This window comes from Helianthus annuus, chromosome 11, assembly GCF_002127325.2.
Source record: "Helianthus annuus cultivar XRQ/B chromosome 11, HanXRQr2.0-SUNRISE, whole genome shotgun sequence".
Lineage (NCBI taxonomy): Eukaryota > Viridiplantae > Streptophyta > Magnoliopsida > Asterales > Asteraceae > Helianthus > Helianthus annuus.
In genome coordinates this window covers 949,021-969,450 of record NC_035443.2, presented here as the reverse complement: position 1 = coordinate 969,450, position 20,430 = coordinate 949,021, and the positions used below count along the sequence as shown (strand labels likewise).

The 20,430-nt window shown below is 33.2% G+C and overlaps 1 long non-coding RNA gene across 1 annotated transcript; it reads left to right on the top strand.

Moving 5' to 3' along the window:
* The first annotated feature begins 3,358 nt into the window (after positions 1–3,358).
* Positions 3,359–4,321, top strand: LOC110891583. The gene is made up of 2 exons (XR_002565406.2): positions 3,359–3,448; positions 3,821–4,321. It is a non-coding gene; the product is annotated as an uncharacterized LOC110891583 (long non-coding RNA).
* Positions 4,322–20,430: the final 16,109 nt, after the last annotated feature.

Here is a 20,430-nt window from a genome sequence, read left to right as displayed (position 1 = left end):
GAAAAAACTCAATGAATATTATATCGTCATGTCGAGAAAACCATAAAACCAATTATAACGCTGGTATCGATGTTCGCTCGAATAAAAATAGTAACGAATCGTTGATAAAAAATAAACACATTGCAATGATATATTCAAAACTTTAGTAAATGTCATACTATATTACTCAAATAATGAAAAGAGTAAATAACTTATAAAACATCATATTCTATTGCTTAAATAAAAAAAGTTAAACGACATCATTTTATATTACTGTGTACAACTTGGTTTTAAATAAAATTTATGTCTAAAAATTGATAAAAATAAACACATCATAATTGCATACTCAGAATTTTATAAAACATTATATTTCTTTAGATTATAAGCGAAAAACGAAGTCTATCCAAAATAAATTGCAACAATAAAAATATTATAATGTTTATATTAAAAATAATCAAATAAATAAAAGAAAAAAACAAAAAGTATTAGGTGACTCCACTAACATTATATATATATATATATATATTAACCATTGGGTGTCAGCCCAATGGCCACCAGCCCGCATTCTAACCCGGAGGTGGCGGGTTCGAGTCTTGCTCGTTTCCAATGCCCCTACGGTAGCGGATTTACCCCCAGACTCAGGCTTGCTGGGTGACGGTCTGCAAGGTGGGATCACCTCGGCGGTTGGGAGGACCGTGGAATATCCCCCCCCAACATTATATATATATATTATATATATATATATATATTGTTGACGAACATGAATAGTAATTTTAAATTTATAATAATATATAGCTTTTTTAATTATTTATTATTTTAGTATTGTAATACTTGATTATTATATTTACTATTAACTTTTTTATATATTTTTATTTTTTACTTTCCTTAAATCATATTCCTCTTTCGTTTATTTTCTATTTTTAATAATTTTTTTCCTTTTTAAATCATATTTCCTTTTTTAGTTAATTTGATATTCTTTTAATAACTTATGTTCGTAAAATTTTTTGCCTTAACATTCCCGTATAAATTTTGTTAAAAACAAACATGTATTTAAAATAGAGTATTTATTTGGTATTATAAAACGGTACGATAATAAAATGAACCGATTCTGACGGTTGGACTTTCTAAACAACATGCTATTTTTTCAAATAACGTTTGTTTTACCTTATCATTTGCTTCGTTTCGCTGCAACACGCGATGTCAACAAATCTAGTTCAATTTAAAAGTAAAATAATTAAAAAAAAGAAAACTAAAATATGGTATTGGTTCAAATGAACTAATTAGAATGATAATAATAAATAAATGAAAAGCACTGTACAAGTCCTTTGGAAATGTAAGGTATAGAAATATGGGGTATAAAAAAAGAAAAAAAATATATTATTTAAATGGTCATAAACAAACAGTAATCAAACGAATATATAACCATTATATTACAGGTGGAAATTTAAAACAAGATTGGTTTATGGGATCGGGGATACAAAGGAAAATCATTATTTTATATGTTTAGGCTCCAAGAAAACAAAAGAAGTGCGGGGAGACAAGTTTCGAACCTTGACTTCCAATACAGGGGTGTATGATGAAACTATATGGACTATATCAGTCAATAATTAGTTACACATGTAAAAAACTTGTGTTGAAATTATAAATCATCTTCAAAAAAATCATACATGATTACAAGCCAAAGCAAAAATCCTAGATCTAAAGCCCAATAATTTATCTCATCCTAGAATTCATAGACTTAGCAATGCATGACAACAAACCTATGGTTTTTTTTTTTCCTTTACAGAGTCAGGCCTAAGTTGAAATATGATGAAAGTTTCCCTATACGTGCCGTTGCCTGTTTATGTTAACATAATTTTGTATCATTATATACAACGAAAACGAGAAAAAAATGATAAAAAGGAAACCCAATAAAACAGGAAAAGAAAAGTACCAAAGGAAAACAAAACAAGAAGCACATCCAAGGAACCACATTAGTTTGTAGAGCCTTACCATTAGAGTAGATGGTAATTCTTGTGAAGTTTCAAATCCACTCTTTTCAAGGACTCAAATGGTGTGTGTATATTTACTTATATATGGTTACTAATGCTAAAATAGTAAAAACCATGGGAAGCCAGAGAAGCAAGCAACTAGAAGGAGTGGTGTGTCCAAGGGTAGCGATAGAAAAATTAAATCTAAGTCTGATGGGTATATCTGAAACCTGAAACACTCGGGCTACCGGGTATGAGATTGGAAAAAAATATTTTCTGGGTAGGGACGGATATGAGATGAGGTGATCTCCCAACCCGATTACCCCAAACTACATATTCGTTTACCTGAACTATATACCCGAAACATAATCTTAGAAAAATGAACTTTTATTTGTTTTTCCCTTAACTCTTATTTAATATTGCTTTATTAATTACTTGAAAAATAATCTATTCTTATATCTTGATGGTAATACTAATATATGTATGTTACAAATTATCTTCTGAAATTTATATATCATAATATTTACATATTTAGGATATTTTAAACTTTTCAAGTGATAATAATATATCTGTAATTAAATTTACTTTAACTTATTGTAGTTATTAAGAATATAAAATTATATATAGGATAGAATGGTAAGAAAAAAATGTATTTGAAAATCCTAACAGTTTTTTTAAAAGAAATTAGAAGGGTTTACCCAATATCTGACAGGTATTAGGTTAGGTATGAGATATGGTTCTAAAAGCGGGTGGGTGTAAGATTACCAGACATGTGTAAATTTTGTTATTTACGAATACATGTGCATTTAAACGTGTAAATTTAATTTTTAGTATTGTATTTTAATATTAATGATAAATGTAATTATTTTAAATTTAAATAGTTTTTGATTAAGTTTAAATATAGTTTTAAATTTAAATGGTTTAAATATATATACATGTAGATTTACTTTTGATTTAGACAAACCTTACATCTATCCATATAGATAAAGATGCTGCTTCCAAAAAGACATTCGACTCGAAACCAAACATCAAGCAAACAATGCGAACTACAGATATAGCAATAGGAATCCACCAATCACAAAATAAGTGGTAACCGACCAACATAGTAGAATAGACACAGCTATAGCCCCTAAAGCAATATACACACACACACACAAAAGATGATAAACACATGTAAAGTCCACCTATAAAGTAGGAAATATTAACCCTTAACCCAAAAATCTCAGACACCTCATGAATTCTTATTTTAAGATATCCATATATTTCGAATGCAATTGCGTAAGTTGTTTAGTTTTATTACAAAAAAAATGATTTGTGGTTGGAATATGGCACCTAACGTACATTTAATAAAAGCGGGTTTTGGCTCTTTAAAAAGCACAAATCTTCCAATCAGTATTCGTCACATTGTTCTTTGCTTTTCTAGTGCAAGTCATCACCAACCGGTCTAACATATGGCTGCTCTACTCAACTGGTTCAAACAACTTGGGACTTCTATAGTTGTAAGTCCTCCCTCTATAATTATATACCAACTTAAATGTATCATGTCGCACCACAATTTGTTTCATTAAATTTGTAACATAGAGATTGATCATTTATGTTTTTATATTAGTTGCACACTTTTTTTTTCTTCGTACAAATCACTTGTAAAATCAACTTCTATCACTCAGAACTTCTTTGTCAGGGGTCATCATAAGACTCTCTTTTCTACTGACTACAACTAGAGGGTCTAAAACATGTTTTTTCCTAGAAAAATAATCTCTGATTGTATATATAAAAATCTTACAAATTTCTATGTCTGAGGGGTTAGCGGACCCTCTTGACCCCCTTGTGGTTCCGCCCCTGGATGAATGAATACTAGTATTGATGAGTAGGATGGATTTGGAGCATGTTGTGGCAAGACCAAGGAGGATCCAACGACAACAACGGTGGAAATCAGCAGGGATCCTGATGGTGAAGTCAACATAAGTCAAATTAGTAGCGGCGGTGGTGGCTCAACCCATGCAGATCTCCTTGCTACTAGTATGATCAGCAGTGGTGGGGGTGGTAGTACACATGACACAAACCTTTGAGCAAGCCAATAATTCCCACAAACATGATGTTGGAAAACTTTTGTGTGGCCATTGTAATGAACGGTTATCAAGAATGTGAGGATTAATTACACGAAATAGTAATTGAACCTACTACCAATTATCTTTTACGTGTTTGATGTGTTTCCTTTATGTGTATGGGTTTGTTTCCGGTTGTTCTTATGGATTGTTTCGATTTGAATATGTTTCATTATTGTAACAAATTTATTCAAAAGTTAGAAAAAAAAAATCATCAAATATGTATCTGTTGCATTGATTTTTAAGTAAAAGACTTTTATGTAGAAAGTGACACCCATGCCAAAGGGCTTGTAATCTAACCATACTAACGTAGTTTTTAAGGTGTAGTCTCTCCAAAATGATATGGATTCAAGTTCAATTGTGAGCAAAATGGAATGTTAGAGAGTATGCTTGGTTCGCAGCAGGCCAGGCCCAAAGATTGTGCATTCGCACAAGGCCGTGGACCCAAACAAATGTTTTCTCGTTATTTATTTATTTATACCAAATTAAAAAAAAGTAATGATGTTGCAGTTAAGATTGTTAAGCGCCTCGTTTTTTTAACATGAGATCTAGGTTCAATACCCGACTTCTACAATTTTGTTTGTTTGTTTTCTTATGCTAAAGTCGAGGGTTTTTTTTTTTTTTTTTTTTTTTTTTTTTCAAAAATAGCATAGGTGGAAAATTGTTTACCAAAATACAATTACCATATTTTACATAACGTCATCAAACTGGTTGATTAGTACTTTGGTTTCTTAATTAATTAGGAATTATATCGAAATAGAAGGTAAAGGGGCAACAAGTTGCACCGCTACCCCTTTTTGAATAGCAAAGCCAAGTCTTTTAAAAACTACATTCATAGATCTCGGGGTCATAACATTACTATCAGTGGCGAAGCTTGAAAAAAAAGTTTGGGGGGTCGGAAGGTAACGGACTTAAAAAAATTTCTATCGCGTAGTTTCGAGGTGTATGTTCGGGTCGGACGTCGGCGATTCGATTCGGGTCGGGTCAAACATTAATATCAAATAAAAAACGTTCTCAAACATTAAAACGTAAACATTGTTTAACAAACAAATAAACAAAGACACCTAAACATTAAAAATGAGAGAGGAGGGGGGGTACCCGGTTCTCCTAAATTTCGAACTCTAATAGTTACAGAAAGATTTAACAAGTTTAGGACAAAAAATCGGAACAATTTCACCCCTAATTTCAACCTAAACCACATAAATTGAAGTCCTAAATTAAACCTGAAGATAAAAAACACATACCTTGAAGATTAAAAAAGTCGAACAACACCACAAGCAGCGCAGCCCTTCTGTTCTTCTGTTCCTCGTCTCCTCGAAGTCGAACAACACCACCAGCCGTCCAGCCCCTTTTGTTCTAAGCTAAATGGCGCTGGTTTTTTTGTTTTTTTGATTGTTCGTAATCCCAAATCCACCTATTTGGGTTTTTTTTGATACAATGTTAGGTTGGGCTTTGGGTTTTATATAATGATTTTTGGGCTATAATAAACATGGTTGTAAAAGTCCCGACTAGGCTCCGAGTACTCCCCGAGTACTCGCTACAAGGTAGGTTGCCGAGGCACGAGTACTCTTCTCCCAGGCCAATTACTCCCCGAGTACTCCCGAATACTCCCGAGTACCTCCCGAGTACTCCTGAATCCGACTAGGGAGCGCCTAGCGACTTTTGCAACCATGATAATAAACATAACAATCTGATTTGGACCCAATAGATCTGATTTTTGGGGTTTTTTTTATGAAATATTTTATTTGGGCTATATAAATAATTTTTTTATAAAACCGGGGGGTCGAAAACGTATATACCTAAAAATTTCTATACGAAAAGTACATACGTAATACTACTGCGCGAAAAGTTCGGGGGGTCGGGCGCCCCTCCCCGCCCCTACAATCCTACGCCCCTGATTACTATGCATGACCATTTGGACTCGACTAAGCAGGTCCACAACCTCTGGCGCAAGGAAACCAAAAGTGTCAAACGCAAATGGGATAAACACGTGTTGGTTGTCAAGGCACACTTTCTCGTGTTTGGTCATTTTGCCCAAAGCAACTTTTAAAGCAGTCTGACCCACATAAAAGCACTAACCCCTAAGCCCATAAGGGGGGAAACTCATGTTAGATCCACACAAGCATGTTTTCCTCCTGTCCATCCAAAGACCAAAATGTTGGCTGGTCTGAGTGTAGATCTTCCTTCCAATGGGCATGTTAAGTAATTCACCGGTGCCTCTTTCTTTGCGAAAATCTTAGCGCTCCTGAATATGTGAAAGAGGACATCCCTAACCAAATCATGTCGATACTGGAAACCCGGGAGCTCTATACAATGCACTGCATGCTCCACAAAGGAGTCCAAACACACCTTATGACAAACCAGACATATCTCATCATCAGGAAATAATGGAATCATGAGGCGATACTTAAGGATAGTACAGTACTCCACCGGTGACATATGTTGGCCTACCCCATTTATAGGTATAACGAGAAGGAAATCTTAGGCTTGTGGTACTCGTAAACACTCAAAAACGGCTTTTTGTCTAACAAACATATCCAACTGTACTTCAATGTCATGGACAATTTTACAAAAAAGAGCACTCGCCAATGCATGTTAGGCCTTTTTGTGTAGGGGGGGGGGTGTCATTATTAATGCCACCGTTGAAGTCGAAGCTTGGAATCGTATCACAAAGGCAAGCCAAAGCACAAACAAAATCAGAATCCATATCACATATGCCACTGTCTCGTAAGATGTGGTCCTATAGCAGATTGTCTCTCGAGGCCGCAAAGGCGTAGGAAAAAGCCTCTATAGCCGAATACAACCCCAAACCTAATAGGTAAGAAAACAAGTCGCCATTGGAAGTCTCCAAAGAAAGGACCTCCCAAACCACCAAGTCCTCAATCTCCTCGCCCAAACCTTTGTTAAAGAATAACGCAACATACTCCATGTGTATAGGTTGGCATGTCCTCAGGCCAAGAAAAGTTTGGCAATGCCCATACAGGATCGAAGCAAGAGTAGTTCACTCTACGGGTCACCGTGTTTTGGTAAAAGACGCATCAAATCGACAACATTAGTAGCTCTTTTCTTCGCCAACCCACTAATAAAGCTTGGATCTCTACTAACTGCCCCCCCCCCCAGAAGCTTCACCCCCAATAATGGCGTCCTAATGTCTGTAGGAAATAAACCCTCACGAAACTTGTTATTATCATAAGAAGACCAAAAGAGCTCAGTTTTCTTAATATTTAGTTCAAGACCCAATGTTGGACCTGTCTTTTATAAATTACATTCATAGATTTCGGGGTCATAACATTCCTATGCATGACCCTTTGGACTCGACTAAGCAGGTCCATAACCTCTGGCACAAGGAAACCAAAAGTGTCAAGCTCAAATGGGATAAACACGTGTTGGTTGTCAAGGTACGCTTTCTCGTGTTTGGTCATTTTTCCCAAAGCAGCTTTTAAAGCAGTCTGACCCACCATGAAAACACTAACCCCCAAGCCTTTAAGGGGGGAAACTCCTGTTAAATCCACACAAGCATGTTTTCCTCCTGTCCATCCAAACACCAAAATGTTGGTTGGTCTGAGTGTAGATCTTTCTTCCGATGGGTACGTTAAGTAATTCACCAATGCCTCTTTCTTAGCTAAAATCTTAGCGCTCCTGAATATGTGAAAGAGGACATCCCTAGCTAAATCATGTCGGTACTTGTTTTTTTAGTTTTGGTTAATAAATAATTAAAAATACAAAAAATAATTTTGTTTTTTTATAGAAAGGACAAATCGTCTCTATAGGAAAACATAATTTTGTTTTGTTTTTTAGTTTTGGTTAATAAATAATTAAAATACAAAAAATGTTATTCGCATATAGAGATAACATGTCGTCCCTATAAACCCAATTAAGTTTATTAATTTATTCTTGTTTTTTTACTAAAAAATATATGTCGTCTCTATAGGGTTTAAATATTTTTTATTTTTTTCAAAGAAAGTTTATAGAGACGACATGTCGTCTCTAAAGGGCTGAAAAATATTTTAAGAAAATGTTTTTTTATTTAGTAAATATTAATTTGTTTTTTAATTATTTTTTATCATAGACTTGTAGAGAAGACATGTCCTCTCTACAAATGCATCTACAGCGACGACACCTATAGAGACGACTTTTGTGATTTATAGGGACGGGGCTTTAGAGACAAATCTTACAGAGACGACATGTCGTCTCAGAGACGACATGTCGTCTCTATAAGCAAAAAAGACTTATAGAGACGACATATCCTCCCTACAGACCTTAAAAATTTCGTCTCTATAAGGTTAATTTCTTGTAGTGATGAATAATTTCTTTGGTTATTTTATCTGTTAGTTACTTAACTAAACAAAATTTGTGCCACACTTGAACCACCTGATTATCACAATTTGAAACAGCTGGTTATTGAAACTATTCCATTTTTCACATAATCCCAACACTCCCTTGAGCATCATCTTGCCTCTTATTATATCTGAGCTGACAGATTTGAAATTTACACTTTGATTTTGATTTCTTAACTACAGTTTATTATTGGTGATGGCACAAACATGTATGATTTCACCTATCATGTGTGTGCTGAAAGAACACTAGCCTTAGATGGGTCAGGTTTGGGATTAATTATAACAATATATTATATAAGAGATATTGGGCTTTGGCCATGGGCCACCCAATTCGGATCAGCACAAACGTCATCTCCATTTGATTCAAAAGTATTCATTTCCTAGTATTGATATATGTCTAATTTTAGTAAATATTAGATGTTGGACTGCGATTCTTGGTTTCAATCGATCTGTTTCTTCATGCGAAATTGCCCGATCATCTATAAGTATCACATCTCATTTTCATGTTTAACACGCAAGTTGGGATTTTTTTTCGCTTCATTTGTTGTATGTATTGAAAAACTAAGTTTTGTAACATAGTTGCAATCATAAGAAGCTAACCAAAGCTTTATAATCACTTAAAACTTGTATTTGGATAGAGAGTTTGGAGTGTAAGGGTATAATGGTCATTTTATAAACCATATATAATCAAATTGGTACTTTTTATATTAATTTTTTGGTTGGGTAAATGTGATATTATGTAAGTTTTCAGGGTTACATATCTGTAAATGATTATATTCTATTTCTTGCGGTACTTCCCTTTGCTTTTGTCGTGTTCTACATGTAAGATCGATGCAAAGACGAAGTTGACAGCATTTTTGAAAAGTTTTCCCAGTTAAACGGATGTCAAATCCTAAGGTTTTAAGATTATTGAATCCTTTCAAGCCGCTTGACAAACACTATTAGTCAAACTTGTTGTGGGCACAAAAACGAGCCGGGAGTCTTGCTGGAAATAGCCTCTCTATTCATACGGGGTAGAGGTAAAAATTGTCTACATCCTACCCTCCTCAGACCCTATCTTTGTTTTTAATGAGGTTTACCCTCCTCAGACCCTGCCTTAGTTTCTTTCCTGAACTATGCTTGAGTATGCTTTAGTAATGCATTTTGTTTTTGTAATAGATTTAGTGAGAGATGTAATTTGTTTAATTTGATTGATTTTGTTCTTGATATTCAAAAGATTCAACTCAAATATGATGTTATTAACCTAGGAGCAAATTAGATAAGGGGTGTTTCTTATCAGATTCGGTTGGTTTTGAAGAAATTTTGGGTCGAAACCATTGATGACGGTTACGGAACGCTTTAAACCAACCCGTGTAAGTTGGGTCGGTAGGATCAGTCAAAACGGTTTGGTTTCGCAGATTGAATCAGTATGTATTAGAAAGAAAATACTTGTAGTAAATATAAACAAAATCTGATTAAAGATTAAAATGTGCATTATGATTAGACAGTTTTTGTAAATTAATTAATAATTAATTAGGTGTACTACAAGAGCCAGGAAATGAACAAGTACCATTTGTAGTACAATGTGTGCTGTGTTATAAACTTAATGAGGTGCCAACATGAAATGAAATAAATTTAAGGAACACTCTTGAAGAATTGAACCGGTGGCTGGAGATATAAAGTTGGTCAATTGAGGTATATATTTTTGTTAAATCAATCATCTTTACGAACATATAGTAGATGCATGCATGTTTGTGAACTTTATGTAGTTTTTAATAGCGGCTCCTAAGTGAAAATTAAATTGGTTTTTTTTTTTTTTTTTAATTTAAATAGGGGGTTGTTTGAATAATATCAAAAGTAAAGTTCTATACTTTATTTTTAGTGTCTGTGTAACTTTTTTTATTTTTAAATTGAAATTAATATTCATTCCCTAAACACTAATTTAATTTTCTCCTTTCAACACTTTAGTTTACAACTTTATTCATTACCCCCTACTATTATTCTTACATCAGCATTATTTAATCCGATTCCTCTAATTTAGAGCTAAATATAGTTTGGTAATTAGAAACAAGAGATAAAAACAACTAAACGTCAATTACAAATAAAAGGTTCATTTGAGTTAAGTCATTAGTTGGTTAATTCTTACTAAGTCATCTGGTATTACTATATTCACAAACAAACATTAAATGTGTCAATCCAGAACACACCACGATTATAAGGGTCTGTTTGGTATGGGGTAATGGAATAGATGAGAGAATGGAATGGACGAGGTAATGGAATGGACAACGGAATGAAATGGATCATTCCATTCCATTGCGATGTTTGGTTACTCATATGTGAATAGAATGAATTATTACTTTGTACAATTTGATAAACAAAAAAAGATGAAGTAACGAAACACAACTGTATTAAAAACGACAAAAATATAATTGACTCAATAATAATAATAATAATAATAATAATAATAATAATAATAATATATTAATGATAAAAAATTAGTAATAGATTTTTCATATATATTAATATTAGTATGAATATTAATAAATATAAATATAAATATAAATACAAATAAAAGTATAAGTATAATAATAATAATAATAATAATAATAATAATAATAATAATAATAATAATAATAATAATAATAATAATAATAATAATAACAACAACATATTTCAAGGAATGGAAAAAAAACACCTACATACCAAAGAATGGAAATTATTATATTTGGAAGGAGTTACATTCCCTTGGAATGCTCCATTCCATTACCACATGATAACCAAACATGTTTATTTTCATTCTATTAGAATGATCCATTCCATTCCACCTTTCATTCCTTCATACCAAACGCTACCTAAGTGTGTTTGGGTCCGGAATAACCTTTTTAACAAAGAAATTAAGGTTGTGTTTAGATTCACCTATTGATGGTCGACAAACTTAGATCAGTGTTGTTTGATGAATCAAAGAGAAGGACGGATATACCATGATGACATTTCATGTCAAGAAAATTGAAAAGTGCTACGCTTTTTTTGTTTTAATGGTGGTAGGATTTATGCATACATATATACTATATAGTTGTATGTATTTTGAGGAATGATCATAGAATATGTAGTTCATCATGTGATTATTTAGGCAGTAAAGTAAACAAGTCAGACTTGAAAAAAAAACATCTTTTTTACTCAAAAATATATTTTCTCTCCCTCCTCCAGACCAATAGCTAATACGGATAACCATTGAAGATGGTAGTTATGCTTTGTGTTAAAAGACTTGATAAGATCCACATTTGTGTTAGGGAAAGAGAAGAAGCAAAATCAAGTTGGAGTTTGAGAAGGTAATATATAATACATATACCAAGCTCAAGCTCCTGTAGATAAAGAGTACATGTTACTTTTAAGATTAGTGCTACATATATTTTATGCAAGGTCAGAATTTTATTTAAGTTCTTGAATGTATACGATGATGAAAAATGTTATTGTTGTAACTTGTAATGCTACAAATGGCTAGGGATAATGAAAGGAGTTAAGCAACCACAAATATCTAAACTTTTAAATAACGTATGATTATTTTATAAAGTTATTTACATTTACAAGTATAGTACAAAAGTTTTGCACCTACATATATAATTTTATGTACAAACTTAAAGCACCTTCAGGCTTCAGCGCTGCTTCATTTGAACCTAACCAGGTAAGTAATATCACCCACTTCTCTCCCCTCTCTCCCAGCGCTTCTTCGTTTAAACCTAACCAGGTAAGCAATATCACCCACTTCTCTTCTCTCCCCTCTCTCCTCCTCCCTCATATTTCCCCTCCACTCATGTTCCAAAATTCGGATGCATCAATGGACAATACCAACTGGACGGCTCCTCCAATACTTATGTCCGAATTCGGGCGCCAATTGATGGCATCCACGTCACCAATTGCTTCTACGCGTTAAAAGTGCTCTGACGTTAACTTTGGCATATTGTTTCCAATACCACTTTAAACAACTTTGAAAACAACTTTCAAACCTAACCTAATCTAATCTAGAGGGAGTATTTTTTAAAATGCTTTTTGACAAATAAATAAGCCATATAATATGACTAGTCTACCTTCATAGACTCTTCTCTTATTTTTTTCATTGAGATACATAATATAATATTCACTAAACAGAAAGTAATGAATCATTATGTATTAACTATGGGCGTGCATATAGCCAAATTATATATATCTTACATTATAAAACTTCGAGACTGTAGTTTATATAATTTGTTTATCTAACTTATGTCATCATTGTTAATTATGTGGTTATTTTTTTTTACTTTTTAATAATTAAGTGTAACTTGAAATGATGGTTATATGTTAGCTGGATCTTTTTTAATTATTTAGGATGGTTTGTTTAGGTAGTTAGCGTAAACGAAGAAGACAATATAGGTCTCTTTCCAAGAAGCTTATTAATTTATTTATATATTTTAACATTTTATACAAAGTGAATGTATTAATGTAATTATAACAAATGGCACCTAACCCAAACCAGCAGCAAACCTATGACCTATCCATGTTCAAACGACCAAATCATTGAATGTGTTCTTCCATTTCCATCTTTGTAAGTGGATATATATATATATACACACACTTGTAGAAAGTAGTGGTGATCATAAACCGTTGCAACCAACCGAAACCACTCAAACCGAAGCAAGTTGTCCGGTCTAAGACCAAATGGTTTCGCTCATGGTTTGTTTTTATGGTTGGGTGGTGGTTGGGGACTTTGAACTAGTCGTATGAACCGAATCAACCATTTAACTTTATTTATATATTTTTGTCATTTTTGAAACCTATAGTTAAGTGTGTGTATATATAGGAGTTGGTTAACATACAATTTGTCTTAACATTGTACACAATGAAAATATAACATGCGGAATTGAGGTCATAACATGCGGATTTTAACGTACAAACTCGGAATACTACCAAACCCGGAACATTCACCATGCGGCTTCACAAACCCGGACAACCTATAACATGTGGATTCCCAAAATTAAATATAACATGTGAAATACTCATCACGTACACTCGTACGTTAAGGTCAATTCTATACTACACTTTCTTTCTTTATATAAATATGTACATATTATACTCACAAACCATCTTTATCATTTTAGTTTTTTTTTTTAATATAAAAGAATGATTTTGAAGAAATATTAAAGATGATTCAAACCATGAAACCCCCCCCCCCCCCCCCCACCACCACCACAAAAAAAAAAAAAAAAAAAAAAAAAAAACCCATTTGATAAAACCCAACCCCACTAGTTTGGATACGTCATTCTTCAAAATCGTAGTTGGACTAGCTGAATAGCCGTAAAGTTAGAGAAGATTTTTAAGAATATATGAAGTTGAAACCCTAATCAATGTGTGCATGTGCTAACCATAATCAAATGCATCTATTAATTTGACATGAGATAGTCTGGTACTTATAATAAACGAGCTTCTCTCCACCAAAAACCAAATCAAAACGAGTTATTTTTATTTCTAAAAATAATATTTAATAACATATAATCACGTATGTTTATCATGCCATTTCATGATTATAGGTGTCACAACAATTAAAAGAAATAAAGTATGTCACACAATGCAATATGAAAGTGAAGGCATGCAAAAAGTCAAAGTCGATAATTTCTCATCGTTGCAATACACGTTGATTCGTTATGATCTACCAATTTTAATAAGACCAAAAAGGCAAAAGGCAATTAGATATTAAAAAAAAAAAATAGTAGTTAAAATAATTCAACTTGAAAACTGTCGCGTCATTATTTATCGTCAAAATCAGATTAAAGAAGCTCCAAAACATAATACAAGACCGGCTTATTATTTTTTATATTTATAAATTTGGTTGATTCATATACATGTTACTTATGGAATTATAGAATATTACCAGAAATGAGAAAAATGCAACTTTTTTATTATTGTTATTGTTGTTATTTTTTTAAATTCTAACTCTAGGATGTATGATAAACTTATACATGTTTTGTATATGATAAATGTTAAATAGAGAACAATTAATACCAAATAACTTATATATGTGTATAGTGTTACAGGATTTAAAAAATAATTAATAAGATAAATGATTACATAACCGGTTTATATATCACACTCAAAACAAAAATACAAATTAATTACATGATTCCGTGTTTGTCTATTTATCATTTGTTACACGTTAAAAAAGTCGTTCTATTTTGTTTCGCATTTATCTATTTATCATTTGTTACGCGTTAAAAGTCGTTCTATGTCATATATAAATATATTTATTATCTATTTACCATTTGTTGCGCGTTAAAAGTCATTCTATATCATATAAATATAAGTATTTTAATAAAGGTGGCCGACGAACGCACCATGCTCAGATTTGAAATTTGAGATTATATATGAGAGAGATACGAAACTATATTACCTACCCATCGATGACAGCCAAGATGTTATTGCAAACAAATTTTCCTACCTACTAAAAGTAATTTAGATATACAATTAGCAGGCGGCTAAACTAATAAACTCTCATAAAATAACAAAAATGTTATTAAATTCTTAACAAGTTGTTAATCCCCATATGAAAGGGTTAATTAATTGCGCACGAACAATATTTAATCTAGATAAATGGCATGATCGATACTGCTAATGGTGGAAATAATCACCTTCCACCGGAAATTTTTGCTTAAGGAGACATTGATCAATCCAAATTTCACAATTAATAAATTACGTAATGTGTTACTTCATGATTAATTTCAATCAATTCCAAGTAGATATTTATAAAATATATACAGTTATCTTCCTTCTAACATGAACTTATGAACATCTATATAAATTCATACACAAACAAATATGAAAGGATTCACATAGAAAGTGTGTTTGATATATATTTTTGTATATCTAGAAATAACCATGAGATCTCTCTATATAGGCTACAAGATCGAAAGGTAACATTAAATACACCAAACTTATAAAAAAAAATCAACATAAATGGAAATACACAATATCTTTAGCATGCTCCCTCAAGCTAGAAGGTGGAACTAATGTGCAACTTGGATATGAGATAGGCAAATTGAGTGGAGGGTAACCCTTTGGTGAGGATGTTACACGCTGATATGGTAGCAACATAACAAATCGTAAAAGACCGAGCCAAGACCATATCCGAAATAAAATGTAGATCAAAAGATTCATTGTGACATGATCAATGCCATATACGTAGCACCAATCTCATATCAAACCAGAGAGTAGGGCTGTAAATGAACCGGACGAACATGAACAAGGCGTTGTTCGTGTTCGTTCGTTAAGAAAATAAATGTGTTCCCGAACGGTTCATGAACACTTACCGAACGAGATTTTATGTTCGTGTTCGTTCATTAAGGAAATGAGCGTGTTCGCGAACGGTTCACGAACACAAACGAACACAAATAAATTTGGCGAACATGACGAAGGATAAAGATAGATGGCCCAGAGAGTAGCACTCGAACATGAATCCCTTATTGTGGAACGGAGGTCGATTGTATTCGTGGATGTAAATAATGAGAAATGAAAGGGAAATGATGCATAAACAAGATGAAAGTGGGTTTCCTAGTTTAATTGTTAGGGAAATAAAATAAATAAAAGTTTATAATATAAAAAGTACAAATAAAAAATAAGAAAGTACAAAGATCTTAAATTAAAACCCAAACATACGAACATAAACGAACACAAATCAACGAATATTCACGAACACGTTTATGAACACATTACCGAACGTTCACGAACACAATCGAACGAACGAGATCATTGTTCATGTTCGTTCATTTAACTAATCGAACGAAATTTCTTGTTCATGTTCGTTCGTTTTGTTAAACAAACGAACATAAACGAACTTCCCGCCGAACGGTTCACAAACTATTCGCTGAACGTTCGGTTCGTTTACAGCCCTACCAGAGAGTAATTGCACATTTAGAAGATGATTGTGCTTCATGAATTACATACATAATCCGCATGATGAGAAAGAGCTTGCTATTATCGTGCAATAATGTAATGCTTCTTGGAAATCCAACTGATAAGGTTGGAGCCAATGAAGACACAATAATTGGTAAACAAACGACGATCACATAGGCTTGGATAGTAATCGTAAATGAACGAGAGATAGTTAGATTACGAGTAATAATACCCTTAAGATATCTCCGTGTTTAATTTACAACCAGTTTCGATTTGTAGGTTTTTGTGTAAAGTGAGAAACCTTATGATGATGTAAGTACTCGGAGATCCCAGTCAGCAAAGTCACAGACAATCGCAAGAATAAAGAGCGCTAAATATAAACTAAAAGAAAGAAGCTGAAAGTTAGGAGCTGGAAGCACCTAACCAGAAGCTGATACACCAACAGCTGGTGAGAGGAAATTAAGGTTACTGTACAACCTTGGAACTTGAACTAAACAGGTCAAACTGATTAGACATCTCTCTACAACACATAAATGTGTTTTCGAGACACACAAACCTGAAACATACCCAAAGAGGCAAGGCTAACCCTGCAAGCAACATCAGGGAAGGATAAGCTTACCAAGACTAGAAGGTGCAAAGCTGGCATGAGGCTCCCTTGGGCAGAGTAATCTGCCTATAAATGGAGGGTCTTGTTCCATCCCAAAGTAAGTCAATCTCTCTCATTCTCATTCTCACTCTAAAACTCTTATCCTTTCATTTCGCTTAGACTCTTAAGATCATCCTACTGATTCTCATGCCGAAGTCCAAACGCGGGAGGCCACCTCTCGCGTTAAGACTAACGGTGTTCTTTGATTGCAGATTCCGACAAACGAGCTACCTTTTGGAGTTAATAGTGGACCTTCCCCCTGCCATACTCTTGTTGCTTTAACAAGTGACGCCCACCGTGTGGCTGCACTACTTAGAACAGTTTTTCCGGTGGTATAGCCTTGTTCCTAAGTTACATTCTCTTATGGCTGGAAAGGATCATCATCCAAAGGAAGTTTCAAGCAGTTCCTTGTCTTGGTCTAGTCCTCCGGCTACTCCCGGAGTAGGTAGTTGTTTCAATGGTCGCGATATTTCATTTGTGCTTGTTTGTTTGTTGTGAGTTTGTTTAAGTTAATCGAGGATTACATTAAAATTGGGGAGGATTGTTGGATATTTTAGTATAATTGGGATTGCCTTGATGACTAAAGTGAATTGTAATATATATCAGTAAATTTAGGAGGAACGAGAGTGCACGCTTGTTTGAGTTTGTTATAGCCTTAAGTGTTTGGGCGGAGCCCCTAAACAATGGGGTTCCAAGGGGGCGTAGTCCCCTTGGAGGGGGGGGGGGGTCCAGCGACAATATCCCTAGGAGAAGGGTCCAAAGGGTAGAGCCCCTGGCTGTGGTCGAGATGGAAAATTAGATCATTTTTGGTGAAATTAGAAATTTATATTTCTATAAATTCGGGCATTTTTTCGAGATGGAAAAGTTGGTCATTATTAGAGGCAAGTTTGCATTCAAATTGATAACTCCACGAGTTGGTATCACTAATTCGAAAAAAAAAATTGGTCACTTCCTCTTGTTCATGAATTTACTAACAAATCACATACATAGTTTTTGTTCTCAAATCTAAGTTGTGTCTGATTGGATTTTTCAGGGCGAACCATCGAATAATTTAATCTGAAAGTGATTACACGCCTCTTAGATCATCCAATGCAATCTCGAGAATTTTACGGAGATCTGACGGCGCGCGTCACAGCAAATGCAGAAGAATTCCGATCTCCGATGCTTGGCTCTTTCTTAGTTGGTTGTTCCTTCAGACTCGTGTAATATTTCATTATTCTTGCTTACTAAAAGTGAGTTTGATTTCTATATAACGATTAATCAAGGGTACGTGCCAGTGGCGGAGCTAGAAATTTTTTATAATGGTGTCATTTTTTATAGATACCTTGTTTATAGTAACCCGGAGTCTAACTTATTGGATCGGTTCGGATCTAGTCGGGTCAAATCACATAATAAAAAGAAATACTGCAGTAAAACTACAATGTCATTGAATAAAAACACATAATAAAATTACAAAGTCATTTGAAATATATAAAAAAATGCATTTAATAGTTGCTTTGTTTGCATTTTCATGTTTTGAAAACGATTCATAATGTTTTCAATGACAACTTGCAAAAAAAAAAAAAAAAAAAAAAAAAAAAAAAAAAAAAACCTCTTTTTCATTATAACAAACAAGTGCATGCGTTAATCAAATGATCCTGTTAGGTTAAACAATTAAACAAAACCAATTAGACATGAGGTTATGATGCTTACTGGATTAAAAAAAAAACAAAAATTAAGCATGGACCTTTAATGATATAAAGTATACTAATTAAATTCAAGTAATTGGGCTTAATTTTTGAAATATAAATTTGTTTATTATGTAATTCTTTTAAAAGAAAACAAAACAAGGGTGTCGTTTGTAAAAAGACAATGGTGTCGCTCATAAAAAAACAATGGTGTCGTTTGAATTTTCCTATTATACGTTGTATTTGCTACACAAAATTCAATGGTATCGGACGACACCGTTGTTCAAAGTGTGGCTCCGCCACTGGTACGTGCCTTGAACATGAAGAGATTTAACACAAGGAGAAATGAAAAGGAGATGATCATGTTCTGTATATCTTTGTGTATATGTTGAAATAACCATGACATCGATCTCTGATCTTTCTATGTATATCAATGTATGAAATTAATGTCAGATTAAATACAACTGGAATTCTATGAAACATTCAGCATAAATGAAAATGCAAAATATCTCCTGGCAAATTTTTAACATATGTATTATATCTTTTAGCGTAATCATATCATACATGAAATTTAATATTTTCTGTATATCACCATCTAGCGACTTTAAAGGTGGCTTTTTATTTAGTAATATATTCCATTCTTGCAAGTTGATATAAGTTTAAGAGCACAGTGTGATCATTAGACGGTCCATTTTTTTAATTAGTGTTGAAAATTAATCCTAACAGCTATTTTTGTTGATTACTGCAATTGTTTAAATTATTTTTTTTAAATGACGTGGTGATTTATATGTGATTGTGTCTCATAAATAATTAGGGGATTAGTTACAGAAAATATATTATTCTTTCACTTTTCTTTCTTTATGTATATTTATTTTTCACTAGATGTTATATATACTTGTGTTACATTCCTTGTTCGTTGATTAGGGTGTTATTTTTAGTACATGTTGAAACATATAATTATATTAGATTTTGAATTAATTTTAAAGTAAAAGCAATAATTTAATAGTATAAAATAGGTCATATAAATAGTGTTTTCTTGTATATACACCACGTACTTCGAACTTGATTTATTAAATATTAAATATCGTAGTGCTTGAATGCTTCTCCACACGTTGATTTGTAGTTAGGGTTACCAACTTTGACAAAGTTTCAAAGGAACAACGACTTTTGAATGTCTGTTAATTAGTTTTTCAATCTTCAACATATGGCAGGATATTCGATCTTTAGTTAGGTATTAAATTGTATAAACTAAACCTGTTAGCATTTAAATTGTATAAATTATATTGGAATACTATTAAATTGTATAAATTATATATATTGGAATACTATTACTATTACACTACAAGAAAAACGGTTAATAGCGGCGACCTTATTAGCGGCGACATGTGTAGACTATTAGCGGCGGCATGTGTCGCCGCTATTGGTCGACTTTCTTGTAGTGTTAGCTCGTCATTTTAGCCGCAAAATCCCTCTTCATTAACCAAAGGGTAAATTACAGTTTTTGTCCTTTATGTTTGTATCAGATTACAATGGATAACCTTTAAGTTCAATAATTACAGTCAAAGTCCTTTATTTGAAAAACTCGTTACACCGTAGGTCCTTTAGCACTAACAAAGTTAAAATTTTGAGTTAAATCCAGTGACATGAGGGCATCATAGTCATTTCATGCTTTTTAATATATATACCCTTTATTCTTTTTTCTCAGCTATCTCTCCCCCTTTCTCCCTCTCTCACACACCCCCCCCCCCCTCTCTCTCCAACAACCACCATCACAGGTCCACAACTAGAAGTCTACAATGTTCCTCATCTTTCTCCACCATATTTTATTCA